Here is a 23,749-nt window from a genome sequence, read left to right as displayed (position 1 = left end):
TCCCCAGACAATAACCTGGTTCCACCTGCATATCGGATGTCAGACTCAGGGAAAAACTAATAAAGTCATAGGCCCTTTGGAATATAACTAATATAGACATACTAGATATTTCCAAAACAGAGACCCCAAATCTTCATCTGCAATATTCCAGCCTTTAGGTTACGATTAATCAACAATTTGTATGGCTTTATATGTTAACCCTTTTCAGCCACCAGGTTCCAGATGTTACCATGATGCCAACCAGACTTCCCTGGGGAGATGACCCCACCAATGTGTCCTGGAGCTCAGCTTCCTCAGATCCCTGCCCTACTAAGGAAAGAGAGAGACAGGCCAGGAGTATAAATCAACCTATCAACAGTCATGTATTAAGCCAGCTCCCCCTGCTCCACCCTACATTGCTGATAGTATGGCCTATTTACATAATCATTGTTTTGCCTGAAAGATCCCCACACATTCAATTCCTTTGATCTATCTTCTTGTAGACCCGCCCTGCCTGCAAGGTAACATTAATCCCACCAGTTAAAACCATCGCAACAGTTGCTAAGGAAGCTTATACCTTCCCAGCCCACTTTTGCCTTTCTCCACCCCCTTTCCTAGCCATTTCCGTGTCTGACTTGTCACTTCTGGTTCTATCCTAAAAATTTGTTGTCTCTGATCAATAAAGGCTGCATTACCTCTCACCATGTGTTTGGTTCCTGATTCATCTATCTCCTGCAGCACTAAGTGAGTAGCAGCCCAGGCTGGCTTCGGTCGAGTTCTCTACAATCCAGAGAGTATGCTCCCAGGAAGAAGCACCCCCACTCTAGCCTGGCAATCAACACCCGTGTTCAGTGGGGAAGCAATTACAGAAGTCAGACCTTCTACCTTCTGCACCCCATGGTGACCCTAGGCCCATACTTCCACTGTGTTAAAGAATAGGAAAGTTGATTAATTGATCCATACTCCCAGCCTGCATGGATCGACCTGTCAACGCCCATGTTCAGTGGGGAAGCAATTACAGAAGCCAGACCTTCCACCTTCTGCATCCCACAATGACCTTGGGTCCATACTCCCAGAGGGATAAAGAATATGGAAGCTACCAGAGGAGGGGATGGAATGTGGAGATCTGGTGGTGTGAATTGTGTGGAGTTGTACTCCTCTTATCCTATGGTTTTGTTAATGTCTCCTTTCTAAAATAAATTCAAAAACATTTAAAAAAAAGAATAGTAATGTTATCAGGGGAGGGTATGGGATATGGAGCTCTGGTGGTGGTAATTGTACCCCTCTTATCCTATGGTCTTGTCAGTGTTTCCATTTTATAAATAAATAAAAAAAAAGGAAAATGAAATGTATTACCAATTTGAGCCCACTGTTATAATTCAGTCTGATTATGAATGGGAAGTCCTAAGTGCTTAGATTGAAGGAAGATATACTCAGCCTATGGTCTATGCACCAAAAACTTTGTGACATTCAATCAATTTTTCCCCTTTCATATTACTTAGATAATAATTTATGAGAGAAGTTAGTAGGAATGTACATCAACACTATTCCCACTACCAAAGGCTTGCCCACCCCCACCACAACCACTGAATCTGAACATCTACTCTCACCCTCCACCCAGAGATTTTTACTTTGGTGCCCTACCCAAAAGAAGTAGAATTTTTGGATCCTCTAGTATATCTAGTATATCTATATCTATATATATTTTGAAGAATCTTTCTATTGAAGGCAATATGGAACCTGTTTACATTATATTCCCTCCAAGGGTATATAATGCTTCCCTTTTCTCTGTGTTCTCTAGATTTTTTTTTTTTTCTTGGCTCTCTCACGGTCTACACTGTACTGGGTCAGATCTTTTCAGGTAGAAGTAGAGACAAGAAAAGACATCACAACAACAAAGATTTCCCTACTGAGATGGAGGTGAAAAACAAACCAGAGTGGTGCACATGGCAAGACATCATCCCAGGTGAGCTCTCTTTGGACCTTGCCTTTTCTTGGTGATGGGCTAACAAGTGAGAGGACATCTCTCATTGTGCTTTTAATTTGCATTCCTTGATGATTACTGATGTTGAATATCTTTCATGTACCTGCAGGATATTTAAGTGTTTTTGTTGTTTGTTTTAAAGTCTGTTAGCTCCTCTTTCAGATTTTAAATCAGATTCATTTCTTATAATTGAGTATTAGAAGCAAACGCTAGAAGAAGAAGAATTGAGTATTAGTGAGTTCTTATTGATTTTGGATATTAGCCCCTTATCTAATATATGGCTGCAAAAATTTTGCCCCATCCTGTAAATTTCATTTTCTCTTTATTGGTTCTTTTTCTGAGCAGAGTCTTCTAAGTTTAATGTAGTTTTACTAGTTATATTTGCATGTATATTTTGTGCATTTGGCATCATATCAAAAAATTGTCAAGACTGAACTTTAGAATCTAGGGTATTGATTTTTCTTCTGACTGGGATGAGTGGTTTTCAATGTTATTGTGGTGTTAGAAAGAGGGGTATGGAAGTTGGCCAAATTCAGATGCTACAAAGGTCATTGTTTTTATAATATATGCCATTTTTCTTGAATAAATTTTCCTTCCCACATATTATATTAAATGTCAGTTGATTTTCTTGGTTCTGATAAATGTGGTTTGACATTTTTTGTCACTGTTCTTGTTATCCTTTTGGAGAAGATTTTAGATGTTCTTTAGTTCTTAAGCTCTATAAACTTCACTCATTAATTTAATGTTGTAGAATTGTCCTGGATAGCCTAAAAATCTATGTGATTATACTGTACAATGCAAAAACATACACCTTCACACTTATGAACAGAAGTTGAAAAATAACAATAGAAAGGAGAAACACAAAGTAGAACTTGGGCTGGGTTTAGTGTATTGCACCAAAGCAAAAAACTCTGGGCAGAAGGTGTGTATGTGGTGGTGGTGGGGCACAAGGGGGTATGTGATTTCAGGTTCTGGAGCATAATGGTGGAGGAGGACCTAGGATGTGGGTGAGAGAATTCCACAGAAAACAGAAATTTTATACATGTATCAACAACTTTATTTACTGCAAACCATTAATCTTTTCAATAAAAATAAACACACACACTCACACACACACACACATACACACACACAAAAACTTATAAACACTCTTTTTTTTAATCTAAATTTTGGGATTTTTTAAAACTTCAGACACGTAAGTGGACCTATGTTTTTCTTTGTCTAGTCACCATAAATACCTAGTTATACTTATAATGAGAAACATTTCTACTATCTTATTAAGAATGACAGTACACATTCAGTGGTTAGATACATAGGTTATAAGAGCCAAATGGCAAGCAAATGACAGGTACAACTTTGCAAGTGAGAATTGATAGGTATTACCTATCCATATTATCTTGGACAACTAATGTGAAAGAATTATTATCTGTTTCTTGAAGATGACAGGATTAATTGGTAAAACCTAGGATTATTGGAAGAGTGGGTTGAATTGATAGCTATGATTTAAGCTCCTTTAAATCAAATTCTATTTAATATTTCTATTGGCTTTTGATTTACATTTCACACTTTTAAAAGCTAAGTGAAATATATACATTTATATAACCATATAAGTAGAAAATTCTTTACAGGACTCTTGATTTTTCTTCATGGCAATCATAAACTTTAATTTCTATTCTACTTCAGGAACTAATGCAGAGTCATGCACGGAATCTACCTTTTTTTCCTCTAGGGTTATTGCTAGGGCTTGGTGCTTACACTAAGAATCCACTGCTCCTGGTGGCCAGCGTCTTTCCATTGTTGTTGTTGTTGCTGTTGTTGGACAGGACACAGAGAGACTGAGAGAAGAGGGGAAGACAGAGAGGAGGAGAGAAAGATAGACACCTGCAGACCTGCTTTCCTGGAAGAGATCCCCCTGCCCATGGGAAGCCAGGGGCTTGAATAGGGATCCTAGCAGGGATCCTTGAGCTTCACTCTATGTGCGCTTAACCCAGTGTGCCACCTGGGTTGTTGCACTTGCTAGCATGTGGCTCAGCAGCCTGTTCACTCTTAGCTTCATAGATTCAAAGATTTATTTATTTATTTATTTATTTATTTATTTTGAAAGAGGGTAAGGAGCAGAAAGCTAGAGAGGGGGAAACACCTCTAGTACTGCTCTATCACTGCAGTGCTTAAAACTTTTGCCCTGCTGGTGTGGACTGGGACCTAACCAGGGTCCACGTGTTGTGCCACCATCCATCCCATAGACTGGCCAATATTTATGAAGTCATGCAATAACAAATACATTATTTGCAATAGGTGATATAATAGTGTGCCACAGACTGTATTTTGAACTTTTTTGTTGTTGTTTCATTTTTTTAGAGCCTAGAACTCTGATATCAAGGTTTGGGAAGAACTGTCTCCTTTGTCTCCTTTATGAGAGCTGTGAAGTAGAATCTGTTCCACGTTTTCTCATGGCTTCTGCTAATTTGTGGCCATCTTTGGCTTCACTCTTCACTGCTTCATGCCACTATCTCTGCCTATATCTTCATATAGTGACTTCTCTGTGTGAACATCTCAACACCCACATTTTCCCTCTTACAAGAATACCAATCATTTAGTTAGGTTTCACTCTCCTCCAGTATAACCTGTTCTGAATTTTCATCCATCTGCAATCACCTTATCTTCAAGTCATACTTACAGTATTGGGAGTTACAGCTTCAAGAATTTTAGGGAAGGACACATAAAAGTATATCCTAAGGTGTATGGAGTAAAGCAAACTCTCAGGCATACTGGTAGAAGCACAAATCAGAATATTTGCTTTGAAAATCAATTCAATAATACCCATTATAGGCAAGGATAGACCTGAACTATTATTTGTAGGTGTATACCCTAGAAACACCATTATACACCAATATAAGATGGTGTGTTTAATGATGTTCATACTAAAAATATTTGAAGTGAAAACAGGAGATTGGATAGAAGGACAATTCAATAAGGGTAAGTGTAAGAAATAACAATTGTGTTAAGAAACTATGTTATAGAAAAAATATATATTTAAAGGTTATATATACAATATGTTAGCTACAGATATTTGCTATAAATATAATAAAAATAATTTGCTATAAAATACAGATAATATTGGTTAGGTATATGAATTTATTATGAGAATGATACTGTCAAGATAGTGGTTATTATTATTATTATTATTACTATTTTTAACCAGAGCACTGCTCAGCTCTGGCTTATAGCAGTTTGGGGGATTGAACTTGGGACTTGAGAGCCTCAGTCATTAAAGTCTCTTTGCATAACCATTATGCTATACCCCCAACCTGGTTATTATTATTTTTATTTTGCTTTTTGTTTTTTAAACCAGAGCATTGCTGGGCTCTGGTCAGTGGTGGCAGTAAAGCCTAGGAGCTCAGAGCCTCAGGTATGAAGGTTGTTTACATAACTATTATCTTTATAATTCTATCTCCATAGGTAGTGACTTTAATGGCAAATAAGGGGAGGCGGTAAGATTTCAGATCCTTCAGTTAGTGTAGCTACTACTATAGTTAACATTTGGTTATAAAAAAAACTAAACTAAAAAGATATTTTATAATGTTAACATTTATTAAGTGTGGTTGGACCTATGGGTTTTCATTATTAGTCTCTAATTTTTCATGTGTTGAAAATATTTTGTAAGAAAAATATTTTTAAAGCTCTCAGTAAGGTAGAACAATATGCTGACAATAACAAGATAAAATTTAGGCAGAATGAACAAAAACAAAATCCTAATCCAAAATCAAATAAAAATTCCATAAATTGGATGTATAAGCAGCAGGGGGCATGTGGGTTAAGAGAAGAATTTGTTTAAATATCTTTGATTTGATTTAACTGCTATTTCATGTGTCAATACTATTAAGGTCTGCCAACAAATCTAATTTGTCTAAAGTTGAATAGTGTAAGTGAAGTGTGTAAGACAGAAAAATGATAGTACTATTTGATTTTACTTTAGTTAAAATTTCTGTTACTCAATTTTGTTGAAACTGGAAACTATTTAGAGGATACTAGCCCAAATGGTGAAAATGAACTTTGAGTTATATCAGATTCAGCACCAGCAAATGCTTGGTTTAGAGAAAATGATGTTGGGATGTACATGGAAATAATCTTTGCTTGTTACTGGCTCTCTCATAAAAATATTTGACTTATTTGTTGTGACTTAAAGTTTAGGACAAGAGTTGAGGGAAAGGAATTTTAGGGAGATACTTCCAAGTACTATGCTTTCCAATAGACTTGGCCAAATGTTACAAGGTCTTCCTCAGAAAAGGGTAGAGTCCACAACATTGAAATTGCCTAAACAGAGATTCTGTCTACTTGGTTGTTGTCTAGGTTAGAACAGTTACACCAGAATTTTGGGTTTGTGGACAAATCAGCAACACTTTGAATGAGTAAATGGAGAACTACAGAAATTTCTAACCTACCTAGTACTTTGCTATAGTAATTAAAAAATTAAAAAATAACTTCTGAGGCACTTTTGTTGGGGGGAGGGGTTAACAAACAGGGGGTTTATTACATTATGGGTTATTTAAGTACATAAAAACTGTGGTAGCAAAATTAGGCAAAGGGGAAATAATGTCTGGCCATCTGGTATGGAACCATGAGTCTTTAAGCTAGTTACCATCTTTTGGTAAATGTGTTCAGGCCCAAGGGGAAGCAGCATGATGGGTCCATGGAGAAGGTGAGCAGCAACAGAAAGTAAGAGGCCTTTCTGAGAGCAGCAACAGGCCAGAAGAGAATGGCAAGATATCTATTGAGTGCTCAATGAGAAAGTAGCCTCTTGTACCCACAATCCCTTATGAGTTTCCATATGATCATAAGCTGATGTCAGCCAAATTGCTAATTATGTTTATGATGCTTTATGATGCAACACTTTGATGAATACAACTGTTATCAAAACAACACAAACAACTCAAAAAAACCCCTAAAATTCTGCCTATTTCCATCATTCCTTTAAATAGGAAAATGAGGGAAATGAAATATTCTGGGTTTCCCCCCTCAGGAGAAAGATATTATCAAATTTTTGCATTGACTTTTTGAAAATTATTTATTTATTTATTATTGGATAAAGATAAATTGAGACGGTAGGGGAGATAAGAGGGAAAGAGACACCTGCAGCCCTGTACCACTTATGAGGCTTACCCCTGCAGGTGGGGAGCAGGAGCCTGAATCTGCATCCTTGTGCACTGTGATGCATGCACCTAACCAGGTGTGCCACTGCCTGGCCCCAGTGCATTGATATTCTGAAAAAATGATATAGTTAAATGTAATTTAAAAACTAGTAATATAACAATTTAGTAGATAATATAGTTGTATACTATGAATTGAAATTCAAATGTCAAATTTTTCTTGAAATTTGTATATATTCATGGTAATTAAGAATCATACTACTTAAGTACAATACATAGACACAAGTCAATCCAGGCAAGAGTGATCAGTATTTTGAAAAGTACTGAGAGCAGGACCTCATAACATACTATATAGAATGTTTAAACCAAGGATAAACATTGGAGAAATGAACCAGGAAAAAAGTCCAGATAAAAGCCCCCCTAAAGGTGGAAGCACAGAATAATGAGGTTAACATCCAAACTCTAGCTAAGGAATTAGTCACAGAAGTGAGGAAACAGTTTGAAAGAACTATCATCAGACATGCAGAACAACAAATGAGTCTCTGAAAGAAATTATTAACTATCTTACAGTAATGAGAGAACTGAAAGCTGAAATATATGAGCTAAGAGCACAGCAAGCTGAACAAGCTAATACAGTATCAGAACAGGTTAACAAAAGAGCTGAGCTACAGAAAACAATGGAGGGGAGAGAGAATAGAAAAAGGGAGGTAGAAAACAGAATTAGCAAAATTGAGGACAAATCAGAGAAAACTAAAATAAAAGTAAGAGATCTCAGAAAGAGATTAAAAGATACTGAAAACAACAACAGAGACAAATGGGATGACTTCAAAAGAAATGATATACACATTACTGGCTTACCAGAGGGAGAAATAGAGGGAGGATAAGAAAGCATTCTACTGAACATAATAGCTGAGAATTTCTCTATTATAGACAACATAAAAGACATAAAGATTCAAGAAACCTAGAGGGTTCCAAACAGAATTAACCTATATTTAAAGACACATCATATTTAGAATGGAAAGGAATAAGGATAAAGAAAGGATCCTGAAGTCTGTGAGAGAAAAAACAAAGAGTCAGCTACAGAGGAAAACCCATAAGATTAGGAGCAGACTTCTCCACACAAACACTACAGGCCAGAAGAGAATGGCAAGATATCTATTGAGTGCTCAATGAGAAAGGCTTGCAACCAAGACTACTATATCCTGATAGACTGTCATTCATACTAGTGAGAGGCATAAAAACCTCTCAGACAAGCAACAGTTGAAAGAGTCAACTGTCACCAAGTCTGCTCTAAAAGAAGTGCTGAAAGGTTTCCTATAAATAGACCACTATATATCTGAACACTCTAAAAATCCAAAATAATGGTGTTAAAAATATCTTCAGTCTCTGATATAAAAAAATGTCAATTGCCTGAATTTACCTATTAAAAGGCACAGAGTAGGAAGATGGATCAGAAAATACAACTCAACAATATGCTGTCTACAGGAAACCAACGAAACACAAAAAGGCAAACACAGTCTCAAAGTGAAGGGTGAAAAACTATCATACAAGCCAATGCCCCACAAAAAAGGGCAGGAACAGCTATTCTCATATCTGACATGATAGACTTTAAAATAAATAAAATTTAAAAAGATAGGGATGGACATTACTTAATGTTCAGAGAAGCAGTCAGCCAAGAGGACTTAACAATTATTACCATCTATGCACCCAATTGCCGGGCATTAAGCCAGCCCCCAACCCCCTCCATCCTGCATTGTTGATAGTATGGCCTATTTACATAATCATTGTTCTGCCTGAAAAATCCCCACCCATTGATCTATCTTCTTTCTACCTGTATACCCACCCTACCTGCAGGGTAACATTAATCCCACCAGTTAAAAACATCTCAACAGTTGCTAAGGAAGTTCTACCTTCCCAGTGTGCCTTTTCCCTTTCTCCACTTCCTTTCCTAGACATTTCCATTTCCGACTTGCCACTTCCTGTTTTATTCTTTAAAAACTACTTCTGTTTCTGGTTTCTCTCTCTTTCACATCCCGACCTAGAGGAAGTGAGGCATGCAGACTGGGAGGCAGAAGCCAGCCATTGCAGCTTTTGGCTCCATGTGGCTTAACCAGCTGCACTCATGCCCAACTCTGGGGCTTCCGCATGAATAAAAATTTGTATTGCTACATCCACAAGCTTGGTTCCTGGATCATCACTTCTGCCTGTGAAGCTAGCCTGGCACCCAATGAGAAACCATCTAAACACATCAAACATCTACTGAAAGAGCTACAGGAATATATTAACAGCAACACAGTCATAGTAGGGAACTTCAGCACACCACTCTCTCAACTTGACAGATCATCAAGGCAGAAAGTCAATAAAGAAATGAGGGAGCTAAACTAGAACTGTTGGATATTTTCAGAGTCATTCATCCCAAGAAACTGGAATACACATTCTACTCAAGTCCACATGGGCCATTCTCAAGGATAGATCATATGTTAGGCCACAAAGATAGCATCAGCAAATTCAAGAGCAGTGAAATCATCTTTTCAGACCACAGTGGAATTAAACTAACACTGAACAATAAAAAAATATTAGTACTAGTCCCAAAATGTTCCATCAAAATATTTGGGACACAGCTAAGGCAGTACTGAGAGGGCAATTCATAGCCATACAAGCACATATAAGGAAACAAGAAAATGCACAAATAAACGACCTGATTTCATACCTTAAAGACCTAAAAGAAGAATAACAAAGGAACATTAAAGCAACTAGAATGAATCAAATAGCTAAAGTTAGGGCAGAAATAAATAACATTGAAAATAAGAAAACCAAACAAAAGATCAATGAAACGAAATGTTCATTCTTTGAAAGAGTGAACAATAACAACAAACCTTTAGCCAAACTCACAAAACAAAAAAGGGAGAAGATCCAAACAAATCATATTGTAAATGAAAGAGGAAATATCACCACAGACACCACAGAAATCCAACATATCATGTGAGACTTCTATGAACGATTATATGCCACCAAGCTAGAGAATCTGGAAGAGATGGATGAGTTCCAAGATACCTATGAACTTCCAAAATTAAATAAAGAGGAACTAGATAATATGAACAGGCCCATTATAGTCAGCAAAATTGCAACAGTTATCAAAAACCTTCCCAAGAATAAAAGTCCTGGACCAGATAGTTTTACAAATGAATTCCATAAAATCTTCAAGGAAGCACTATACCGCCACTTTAAAAGTCTTCCAGAAGATTGAAAACACAGGAATACTCCCTTCTAGCTTCTAAGAAGCCAACATCACTCTGATACCAAAAGTAGACAGGGACACGACCAAAAAAGAAAACTATAGACCAATATCTCTGATGAACATAGATGCTAAAATATTGAACAAAACTAGCCAGTTGGTTACAGCAGTATATTAAAAATATTGTTCATCACGACCAAGTGGGAGTTATCCCAGGGATGCAAGGTTGGTTTAATATATGTAAATCAATCAACATGATCCACCATATCAATACAAGCAAGACCAAAAACTACATGGTCATATCAATAGATGCAGAGAAAGCCTTTGACAAAATACAACATCCCTTTATGATCAAAACACTACAAAAAATGGGAATAGATGGAAAATTCCTGAAGATAGTGGAGTCTATATATAGCAAACCTACAGCCAACATCATACTCAATGGTGAAAAACTGGAAGCATTTCTCCTCAGATCAGGTACTAGACAGGGATGCCCACTATCACCATTACTATTCAACATAGTGTTGGAAGTTCTTGCCATAGCAATCAGGCAGGAGTAAGGAATTAAAGGCATATAGATTGGAAGAGAAGAAGTCAAACTCTCACTATTTGCAGATGACATGATAGTATATATAGAAAAACCTAAGGAATCCAGCAATTATCTTTTGGAAATCATCAGGCAATACAGTAAGGTGTCAGGCTACAAAATTAACATTCAAAAGTTAGTGGTATTCCTCTATGCAAACACTAAGTTAGAAGAAGATGAAATTCAGAAATCAATTCCTTTTATTATAGTAACAAAAACAATAAAATATCTAGGAATAAATCTAACTAAGAAGTGAAAAACTTGTATACTGAAAATTATGAGTAACTACTCAAGGAAATATAAAAAGACACAAAGAAGTGGAAAGATATTCCATGTTCATGGGTTGGAAGAATCAACATCATCAAAATGATTATACTACCCAGAGCCAAATTTAATGCTATCCCCATCAAGATCCCAACCACAGTTTTTAGGAGAACAGAACAAATGCTACAAATGTTTATCTGGAATCAAAAAAGATCTAGAATGGCCAAAACAATCTTGAGAAGAAAGAACAGAACTGGAGGCATCACACTTCCAGACCTCAAAATGTATTATAGGTCCATTTTAATTAAAACTATTGGGTACTAGAACACATTGACCAGTGAAATAGAATTGAGATCCCAGAAAGTAGCCCTCATACCTATGGACATCTAATCTTTGACAAAGGTGCTCAGACTATTAAATGGGGAAACCATAGTTTCTTCAACAAATGGTGTTGGAAAAAATGGGTTGAAAAATGCAGAAGAATAAACTACTGTATTTCAACAAACACAAAAATAAATTCCAAGTGGATCAAAGACTTGGATGTTAGACCAGAAACTATCAGATACTCAGAGGAAAATATTGGCAGAACTCTTTTCCGCATAAATTTTAAAGACATCCTCAATGAAATGAATCTAATTACAAAGAAGAGTAAGGCAAGTGTAAACCTATGTTACTACATCAAATTAAAAAGCTTCTGCACAGCAAAAGAAACCACTACCCAAACAAAGTGATCCCTCACAGAATGGGAGATCTTTGCATGCCATACATCAGACAAGAGTTTAATAACCAAAATATATAAAGAGTTGGACAAACTCAAGAACAAGAAAACAAATAACCCCATCCATAAATGAGGAGAGGACATGGACAGAATATTCCTTGAATAAGAGTTCCCTAAGGCTGAGAAACATGAAAAAAGCTTCCAAGTCTTTGATTGTCAGAGAAATCCAAATAAAGACAACAATGAGATACCACTGCACTCCTTTGAGAATGTCATACAACAGAATAGATAGCATCAACAAATTCTGGAGAGGTTATGGGGTCAGATGAAACCTCCTGCACTGCTGGTGGGAATGTCAATTGGCCCAACATCTGTGCAGAACACTCTGGAGAACACTCAGAAAGCTAGAAATGGACACTATGCTGTAATCCTGCAATTTTTCCCTTGGGGATATATTCTAAGGAACCCAACACACCCATCCAAAAAGATCTGTGTACACGTATGTTCTTAGAAGCACAATTTGTAATAGCCCAAACCTGGAAGCAACCCAGGTGTACAACCATAGATGACTGGCTGAGCAAGTTGTGGTTTATAGACACAATGGTATACTACTCAACTATTAAAAATAGTGATTTCACTGTTTTCAGCTCATCCTGGATGGAGCTTAAAGAAATCAAATTATATGAAATAAATCAGAAACAGAAGGATGAATATGGGATGCTCTCACTCTCAGGTAGAAGTTGAAAAACAAGATCAGAAGAGAAAACATAAGTAGAACCTGAACTAGGGTTGGTATATTGCACCAGAGTAAAAGTCCTGGAAAAGGATGATAGAGGACCTAGTGGGGGTTGTATTGTTAAGTGGAAAATTGAAAAATTTCTGTATGTGAAAACTATTGTATTTACCCTTGACTGTAAAACATTTATACCCCAATAAAGAAATTTAAAAAAATACAAACTAATCCGTGCTTGAAATAAACCTACAATTTTAATATAGATTCTAAAAAAGAAAAAATCAGACTGCTTTCATTTAGTTTAGAAAAGATCAGATAGACAGAAAGCCAAAGAACAGTGTTGCTCTAGCTCTAGTCTTCTTCCTTTTTCTGTTTTTTTTTTTGTTGTTGTTGTTGTTCATAGAGCAGATGATGCAAGTCAAGAAAAGGAGTAGGACACTGAATAATTGATTACAAGAAGGATGTCACCAGTTCCCCAGATCACTGACAGGAAGAGACATCCTCCAATGGGTTATGTACACAGCAGGGGGAAGGACTGAAGCTCCAGTTGGATGTACTCAATGAGAATTCCAATGTCAGAAATCAGTAAGATGCCTTTATGCCCTCATAGACAAGACTGATCCAGAAGACCGAGAGAGTGTTGTTTCCTAAACTTTGTACTTTATATTTAGGGCTTTTTTTTTTTTAAAAAAATTTTCCAGGAACTGTCTGTATATTTTACAACATCTCAAGCCTTTGCCTTTCGGAAGCCAATAGCCTCTCCCTACACTCAGGTTGAGGCCATTGAGTCTCCTGAGTGCCATAGGGGGATAAATCACTCCCAGTTAAGAACCACATGCTTCGGAAAAATCATTCCAACCTGGAGTTGTTATAATTGGTCTCAGAATCACTCATTTTTATCATGTTTAAATACAAATGAAGATCAAGAAGGGGGGGTAAGGGTGTACCATTTTCTATTTTCTTCTCTTTATTTTGAGATCTTTCTTCATTTAGACATGGATAAAAAAATACCTGGGAACGACTTTCAGCTGCACTTGAGTGTAGGGAAACTGGTGAACCATTAAATACCTCGGTCACTCTCCTTGCATTAATCAGCCTTCATGAAGGCTATGACCATTTTATCATGCTGCTTTTTTTTTTCTTTATATAAAAAAAATTACCTCCAGGCATTTGGAAAGCATTTTTAAAGTTTTGGTCTGACCATTATTTTTCCAACATCCTCCAAAGTTCATCAAAAAGGCTAACTTCATTATTTGGGGAGAAAATCCCTAGTTATGTAGGCAACTTTCTCTCAAATGCATACATATGGCTTCTCTTATTCTAGGTTTGGCTTTCTGCCTGGATCAAAAGTGGGACCTGATCTCTCTCTGCCTTTGAGAGAAGGATCTGTGATCTCACTTTTGTTTTCCAGTGCTGTTATATAGAAATCTGCAATCAAACACTAGCCAGATGTAAATACCCCTCTCCTATTTTTTGTTCTACTTAATGGAAATTGTATTTTGCAGAAAGGGACTAAAACTATGTAGGAAACCTTTGGGACTTACATAAACAGCAAAAGAATGAAGTACTATACTAATTAAATGAATATTTTCAGAAGTTTGTTTAATTAGGTAGAGTAGGATAAAGAGGTTACTAAGGACAAAAAGCATGAATTTCATGAAAATATTTATTTGATGCTAGATTAAGCAGATCACATAAATTGTATACAGGCTAATTTCGAACTTGGTTTCTAGAGCTACAAATGGTGTCTAGAGCTTATCATTTATTCTAGTGGGAGACAAAAAAAAAAACAAGAAACAAAAAACAAAAAAACCCTATTTTTCAATGATTATAGCTGTATATTCCCTAATTTGTTATGGAGAGGGAGCTCAGGATAGAACTAGAAACCCTTGTAATCCTAGGATATCCTAATCTAATGTGTTAGAAAACATTTACTACTTAGAAGAATGGCATAATTAGGGCAATGTATATTTCAGGTGTAGGGAGTGCCAAAAGCAATATGAAAGTAAACAATTGAGTATTAAACTCTACTATTTAAAATATTTCTTATGACTTGGTCTATTGTTTGGGCTGCTTGAGAATGAAGGATGTCTCTTCAGGAAAATCAATGTCACCAGCTGGGCTCCATTATTTATTATTTCACATTTTCTAGAGAATTAGATGGACATGATTTAAAAAAAAACTATCTTAAGTTATTTATTACTGGATAGATACAGAAAGAAATTGAAAAGGGAGGAGATAGAATGAGAGAGACAGAGAGACACCTGTAGTCCTGCTTCACCACTCCTAAAGTTTTCCCCCTGCTGGTGGGAACTAGGGACTTGAACCCAGGTCTTTGTGCACTGTAATGTGAGAGCTTAACAAGGTGTGCCACTACCTGGCCCCCAGTGGACATGAATTTATCCCTTTTTTTAAATAAAGAGAGATAAAGGAAAAACACTATTCAAATCTGGTATAGGGCCTGAACTTGGGACTTTTGGGACCTCACATATGCAAGTCCTGTGCTTTAATGTTGAGCTATCTTCTGGACATCATGTACATTTTCACCCACATTCATTCTCTCTCTCTCTCTTTCCATCTATTTTTAGCAATGACAACAAAACATATTCAACTCTTATCCCATTGTTTTCCTCACAAATATAGAATATTTCTCATATATTTCTCAGACTTGTGTGAATGTCTTTGACTAGCTTTTACCTTTTCCATTGCCTACGTTTTTTTCTGATGCTGAAAATTCAAGAATCATTTTATTTATGCTTAATTTATATGGGATAAAAACTGTCTTTGACTAAGTAAGCCTTGTTATTGTATTTTTAGAAACATCATATTTATTTATTTTTTTAATTAGAAAGACTAGAAGAATCTTCTGGTTCATTGGTTTATGGTGGTTCAGGGAATTGAACCTGAGATTTCAGAGCCTTGGGCATGAGATTCTGTTTGCATAACTATTATGCTATCTCACCTACTAAGCATCATATTTGCCAATTTTATTTTCATAGTCATCATATATTATGACCTGATTTTTATTGTGTTTTTCCTTTTAGGTTTTTCTTACATGAGGTTAGAAATATTTTCTGTTCTCAAGATGACTATATACCTTTTGCAATAAAATATTACATAAGAATAGATAGTTTTTCATAAATATTTGGTACTAGTTCAGGGGTGCTTGAATATCTAAGATCTCAGTGAAAGAATGACAAAGGAAGAATGAAAACCTTAGACAAATGAAATAGCATATATGGAAATAATGACCTTACAGAATTAAGACTGGTGAAAAGGAATGTTTCCTTCTAGAGATATTCAGGAATATCCAAGGGAGTAAGAAAGAATATTGAAAACAGTGAAGGTAGTCAAGATGCTAGAAAGTGCATCAAGGATGCCAACTCCATCTTGGAATTGAAAATGGTCATGTGTCCTCTGTATGGTTTGCAGACTTACTTCTTTTATCCAAGTTTTTTCATGTTCACAGTGAAAGAATCAGTTATTATGGATTAGGTTCCAGTCCTGTAAATAGAGTTCTCTAAGCACTGCCTATCTTTAATTTCCTTGCATTAGGTGATTATTATTATTATTAGAATTATTCATATTGCCTAGGGCAGAAAGACAATGCTGTTACATATCACCCTCGTTAGGAACTCCCTTCTACACACACTTTTTATTGGGAGACTAATGGTTTACATTGAGTACAATAGTACAATAGTTGGAATACAGGTAAAAATTCTCATCTCACCATTATAGTTCTCTGCAAAATACTCATACCTCCAGCTTAGGTTCCCCTATACCATCATACACCAGGACCTAATCCACTTCACCCCACCCTAACCCTCCCCCCGTGGGGCCATGGGCAGCTTTGATGTAATACACCAGTTCAAATTCTACTTCCTGTTTCCTCTTTCTGTTTCTCAACTTCTTTTCCTCCCATAGTCATCCTTCTCTTTTGGGTTCATCTCACTTAACATGATTCTTTCAAGATCTGTCCAAGATAAGGTGAGGAAGGTGACTTCATCATCCTTATTATTTACTTTTTTTTAAAGAATTTCTTTTTATATTTATTTATTTTCCCTTTTGTTGCCCCTGTTTTATATTGTTGTTGTAGTTATTATTGTTGTTTCTACTGATGTCTTCATTGTTAAATAGGACAGAGAGAAATGGAGAGAGGAGGGGAAGACAGAGAGGGGTAGAGAAAGATAGACACCTGCAGACCTGCTTCACCTCCTGTGAAGTGACTTCCCTGCAGGTGGGGAGCCAGGGGCTCAAACCAGGACCCTTATGCTGGTCCTTGCACTTCGTGCCACATGCACTTAACCCTCTGTGCTACTGCCCAACTCCCAACTTCATCATTCTTAAAAGCTGAGTAGTGTTTATATATGTATGTATCATAATTATCTTAGCCATTCATCTGCTGTTGACCTGGGTTGCTTCCAGGTTTTGCCTATTACAAATTGTGCTGCTATGAACATAGGTATACATAAATCTTTTTGGATGGGTATGTTTAGTTCCTTAGGATATATCCTTAGGAGGGGGATTGGAGGGTCATAGGGTAGGTCCACTTTTAGCCTTCTGAGAGTTCTCCAGACTGTTCTCCACAGGGATTGGTCCAATTTACATTCCCATCAGCAGTACAGGAGGGTTCCTTTACCCCAATCCTCATCAAAATATTTCGTTACTAACTTTTTTGATGCAGTATCTCATTATTGTCTTTATTTGCATTTCTGACAAGGAAAAATAATTTCTTTATATACCTTATCTCATGACCACTTTCTCCATAGTTTTTAAGCCACCCCTGTTATCATTTCCTTCTCTCTCTACATCTTGTGGTCACAGTTGCTGGGACAGTTTTGTTACCTAATTTTATTACTTATTTCAGTTATTAACTCTCCTCCAGAAACTATTAACATTTGCTGTAATTCTCTTTGTGATCCTACTGTATAATACTATGACTTATAATTTGTATGAACTGGAAGAATTTTCTATCATTTGAAATGCCTGGCTATTTATTTATTTATTTATTTATTTTTGGTAGAAGCATGTGTGTTTTATTTGCTGATTCAGAATAATTATAATTATAGTACACTAAGCCTTCTTGAATTTATATATTGTGTCTAGTTTATATTTTCTTTTGTGTTTTGTCTTTTTTTATTGGGGAATTAATGGTTTATAGTTGACAGTAAAATACAACAGTGTATACATGTGTAACATTTCCTAGTTTTCCACATAAAAATTCAACCCCCACTAGGTCCTCCTCTCACTTCATGTTCTAGCACCTGAACCCCTCCCCCCATCCCACATACAGCCCAGAGACTTTTACTTTGGTGCAATACACCAACTCCATTCCAAGGTCTGCTTAGTTGTTTTCCTTTCTGATCTTTTTTCAACTTATGTCTATGAGTAAGGTCATCCTATATTTACCCTTCTCTTTCTGATTTATCTTACTTAACGTGATTCCTTCAAGCTCTGTCCAAGATGGAGTAAAGAAAGTGAATCCACCATTTTTAATAGCTGAGTAGTATTCCATTGTGTATATAGACCACAACTTGCTCAGCCACTCATCTGTTGTTGGACACCTGGGTTGCTTCCAGGTTTTGACTATTACAAATTGTGTTGTTATGAACAGTTATACACACAACATCTTCGATGTGTATGCTTGATTTTTTAGGATATATTACCAGGAAAGAAATTTCAGGAGTTGCAAGGTAGGGTTATTCATAGAGTTCTCCCTAAGGCTCTCCACAGGGGATGTATCAATTTACATTCCCACCAGCAGTGCAGTTCCTTTGACCCTACAACCTCTCCAGCATTTGTTGCTGCTACCTTTTCTGATGTATGACATTATTACAGGAGTGAAGTAGTATCTCACTGTTGTCTTTATTTGTAGTTCTCTGACAATCAATGACTTGGAGCATATTTTTTTCATATGTTTGCTGGCCTTTTGGATCTTTTGTTAAACAGAAGTTATTACTACTAATGTAATTGAAAAATTTTTTTAAATTTATGGTTAACATTTTTCTTGCTCTGAGATCATGAATATTATCTATCTTCTAAGAGTTTTAAAGAAAATCTATCTTTGAATTTTAACCTACATGGGATTAATATATGTATTATTTAGACAAAGAATAAGTTTTGTCATTTCTTATATAATCAGTTCCATTAACCAGTGAGAAGTAATATCTTTGGGCTAGCCAAATAGTTTAATGGGATAGTGAGTTTCTTTGTCATGAGTGCAAATCCAAGTTTGAGTCTTGTCCTCTCTGCATTGAAGGAAGCTTTGGTACTGTGATCTCTTTTACTCTCTCTGAAAAAGTCATCCTAGAATGGTGAAACCTTAGTAACGACAATGATAACAACAACTATAATAACAACTGGTATAGTATAGCCTGTCATATATCACCTATGGTTCTGTACAGGTCAGTTTCTGGAATATTTATTCCTTGACTAACTGATATTTAAAAAAATTTTTTAAAAATATTTATTTATTTTTCCATTTTGTTGCCCTTGTTTTTTTATTGTTGTTGTAGTTATTATTATTTTTGTTGTTATTGTTCGATAGGACAGAGAGAAATGGAGAGAGGAGGGGAAGACAGAGAGAGGGAGAGAAAGATAGACACCTGCAGACCTGCTTCACCACCTGTGAAGCAACTCCCCTGCAGGTGGGGATCCAGGGGCTGGAACCAGGATCCTTAAACTTTGCACCACGTGTGCTTAACCCCCTGACTCCCGACTAACTGATCTTTTAAAAATTATTTTATTGAGTGGGAATTATGACTTACAGTAAAGTTGTTGACCCAGGTCATGGGACAGATGATTTGCAAAATAAGTCAAGAATGAATGAACATAAGCAAAAGGTCAACCCCACTGTTAGCCAGCTGTAAATTTCCTATATAAACTCTTACCTCCTTCTCTACATAGTTGACTTCTCTCTGCAATATATTCCCAGTAAACTGTTTTGTTCCCCTTTTCCAAACTTGGAATTTAGTGAATTATTTCACTAACCCACACTGCTAGAGTTATATATTTGTCTCCAATGTCAAAGAAAATCCCTGATTTATTTATTTATATATATATTTTCCACCAGGATTATCAGTGGCTCCTTGTGTGTGTGAGGACTTCTACTGTTCCTAGCAGCCAGTATTTTTTTCTTTTTCTTACAGCAATAGAGAGACTTGGTAGAAAGAGGTTAAAAAACATCTGCTCTATTGCTTTTGACATGTCCTCTTCCCAACAGTGCGAACTAGACTTTTGAACCCAGGTAGTTAATGCATGGTAATGTGCATACTGTATTGAGTTTGCCTCTGCAAAGCTTTCCTCCCACTCCCAACTTCCCTTCTTAAAGTTTTGAATTGAGCACTTGTAAAGTAGTCTAGGTACCTTTTAAGCCTTGGGCTGTTAAGTATTGATAGAACTGGGGAAATTTCATTTTTGTATTACTATTTTATATTACTACTCAAGGCTTAGTTTACACTACTTTTTCTTCCTTAACATTTTTTTTCCAATTTTTTTTCCTTTTCAAATATTTTTATTTATTTACTATTGGATAGAGACAGAGAGAAATTGAGAGGGGAGGGGAGGGGAAGAAAGAGAGGGAGACACCTGAAATATCTGTAGAGATTTCCTATGCCTTGTCCAAGGAGACATTGAGAACATCTGTCCCTTGATTTCTGCTAACATCAGGAATAAGTATATGACTTTTTTTTTTTTTCCAGGTAGAGGCAGGGAGAGAAGAAAAGAAGCCATAAGACCACAGCTTCCTCTATTTTTTTTTTTTTTTTTTTTATGAGAGCACTGCTCAGCTCTGGCTTATGGTTGTGCAAGGAATTGAACCTGGGACTTTGGAGCCTCAGACATGAGAGTCTGTTTGCATAACTATTATGTTATCTACTCCTGCCCCCACAGCTTCCTCCATTACAGTTATTATTACTTTTACTTGATATCACAAAGGTTTCTTTTAGATTCTGTGGCATTCTTGGTTTTTTAAAGTACTTATTATAAAGCCCTCAGCACTGGGATAAAATTTAGTCATTTCTTTAGGTCTCTTAAACTTCAATTACGTTATCTCTGAGATAATTAAACTAATTATTTTAGTAATATGTGGGAAAAACACAGTGCTAACATGCATTAAGAATGGATTTTGCAGGTATGATCTTCCTCAGAAAAATCATTTCTAAGATTGTAGATGTACTTAATTTCCCCCAAATTCATTCTTCTGGTCCACACTGTCTAAGGGGCAATATTGATTACAGGCTAAGACAATCTGTAAAAAAACAAAACAAACAAAACAAAACAAACAAAAAAAACGAATTGAATTTGGGATAAGGCAAATTACTATAATTTTACCCTAGACAATAAGTCTATGATTTTCAACATTATAATTAACTTCTATGAGCTTGTATTTTCTCATTTGTATAATGGAGATAACTACTATTATGAGAATTAAATCAATTTAACAAAATAGTACATGTGAAATTACTCATCATAGTACACAGGAGAATAATAATAATAACTAGTCAAATTTACTCTTCTGTAAGGGAGTTCTCTTCTCAGTACCAAGAAGAGAAAGATGAGTAAACTTCTAGAAATCTTGTCAACAGAGAAGGCAACAACTTAAATCTGCAGAACCACCACACCCTTGTTTACTATGCTCTGCTAGGTTCATGTCCCCAGTGGAACATCTCCCCCCTCCCACACACACAGACCTTCACAGTCTTGTTTTTAATTGAATGTATATTAAAGGTGATGATGACTTTAGTGAAGGTCTCTGAAATGGTTCAAATAGGAGGTTTGCTTGTGGAACAGCTTGCTTTTCTACTAATCTGTTTTTTATTATTGGGGAAAGCAAAGTTGAGAACACCAGTAGATAGAAAGGAAAAAAATTTTCTTCCCAAAGTTAGGAAGTATTCAGTGGGTGCAGAGATGGTCTTTAGATGGGGTTGGAGAAGACTTGTGGTGACACAAAAGATAAAAAAATGTACAAAGTTTGTACTCCAGATATGTCTCTGTTTACTAGGTCAAGAGAAGAAGGTAGTAATTTCTTTTCAAATTTGAATTAGTTGGAGAACATGTTTGTGTCAACGAATTTCTTGGCTAGAACAACTTTGGTAGAAATTCTCCATTTAAGCTTTTTTCCCTTCTCTTTTTCTTTTCTTTTCCTTTCTTTGTCCCTTTTTTTAAGTTTCTTTCCTCCCAGTAATTATTATTATATATTTTTTCAAATCTCTTTATGTTTGTTCTTTGCATTCTTTGTGAGAAGCTGCTGAATTACAGGCCAGGTCTGACTAGTGTGGCAATTTTATTTGGTCTCTGCTAGTCAGAAACGTAACTGTTAACTTGCATCTGGCAGCCAACAGAAACAGGCAAGGGAATTGTGAAAAGAAAAACAGCTAGGGCTAGGGAGATAGACTAATGATTATGTAAAAAGACTTTCCTGCCTGAGGCACCAAATGTTACAGGTTCAATCCCCAGCACTGACACAAGTCAAAATTGAGCAGTGAAGAAAGGAAAGAAGAAAGGAAAGCAAAAGATAAGCATTGTTCTCTTTGTCAATAGATCTAGTATTTCTAAAGGAGTCTATCCAAAAGGGACCTTTCTTATTTCAAGTGTTGTTGCTATGCTTCACATTGGTTTGGTCTCGCTCTCCCCCCACCAGGAGATGTGGTTTAGCCCCTACTAGTTTCGCACCTCTCCTTCTCCCCTCGCCCTGCCCCCGACGGACATGCAGAGTCCTTGCCGCAGCAGCCAGAGAAGAAGGATGCAGGACAGATCTGTGTGGTGATTAGTTTAAGAGTCCCTCTCTGCCGGGGGAGGAGAAAGACAGGCGGGCACATGCTTGCTGGCTCATGAATAAAGATTAAACTGCTTTCTCAGCTTAGCCGTGTGTCTCTGGTCGTCTCTGTCTATTGACGTGAAGCTAGCCCAGCCTGCTGGAGCCCTGAACATTAATGACAAATGGTGCTCATGTGGACCTGACCTGCGCATCCCCCAGATAAGTGAAGACTTTGCCTACCTGTCTACAATGGCCTTCTTTTCTGCTTGTGAAGAGGTTTCTAAAGGCCTCTGCCCTTTCTTCATGAGACTGTTTTGCTGTTTCTGGAACATTTATCTCTGGACCACTCTGTGGTTTCCGCCCAACGCCAGCCCGCAGGAGCCCGCTTTCCGCCACTGTGGCAGGGGCATTGGGCACGGGCTCCTCCCATGCTGCTCGGCCGCTGAAAGCAGGGCAGCAGTCATGGCGGGCAGGGCTGCAGCCTATCATGGCCGCCACCCCGGGGCACCTCGGCCCGCGCCATCAGCATGGCTGGCCTGCCTGCCCTCCTGCTATGAAGTCTGGGCAGATCCTGGACCACCCGGAGACCGTGGGCTCCCTGCCAAAACTGGGCCCCTGGCAGAGATCCCAAACTTAGGTCTGAAGGCAGAGGAGCTAGAATACACAAAGATTCATCCAGAGATCACAACCTACAATTCCTAGAAGTGGAGCTGCGTGGGAGGCCACCTCTGGATGGTGACCCCCCCCAACAACTAAGACAGTATAGATCTAAATTCATGTTTAAAATGACATGTCTTCATAACAAAGGTTACTCTCCTTGTGTATTAAAGACCATGTTTACGTGTGTGTTTAAAGTTTGGTAAACATTAACTTTAAGGTTAAAAATGTAACTTTAAGGCTATATTCTTACCAGACAGAGTTAAATGAAAAAGGTTTTCAACGTAATTCTCATAAAGATAAAATTAACTTACATTTAAAGTCTGAGTTAAAAATTAGTTAAAAATCAATATATTTTAACTAAGTTGGTCTAAAAAAAAAAGCTGCACACACCTAGGGTGTGTCTCCATCTTGAATGGGTGTAACAAAAGGTTAAAAAGACTTGTTGATATGTAAAACTCTCGAATCCTTCTCAATTAGAAATGGTAGATTGCACAATGGTTATGCTAATCATTCTCATGCCTTAGGGTTTTTTTCCCATGGTTCTTCTGTTTACCTTTCCATATTTTATTGTTTAAACTTTAAACAACCTTAAAATCATACTAAAAAAGACTTCCAATTATAATAGAGTTACCAATTGTAATAAACTTCTAACCTGCTACAAGTTTTGTTTCATAGTAAGTAAATTG

The sequence above is a fragment of the Erinaceus europaeus genome, chromosome 1 (assembly GCF_950295315.1).
Source record: "Erinaceus europaeus chromosome 1, mEriEur2.1, whole genome shotgun sequence".
Lineage (NCBI taxonomy): Eukaryota > Metazoa > Chordata > Mammalia > Eulipotyphla > Erinaceidae > Erinaceus > Erinaceus europaeus.
Note: the sequence above shows the minus strand (reverse complement) of the source record.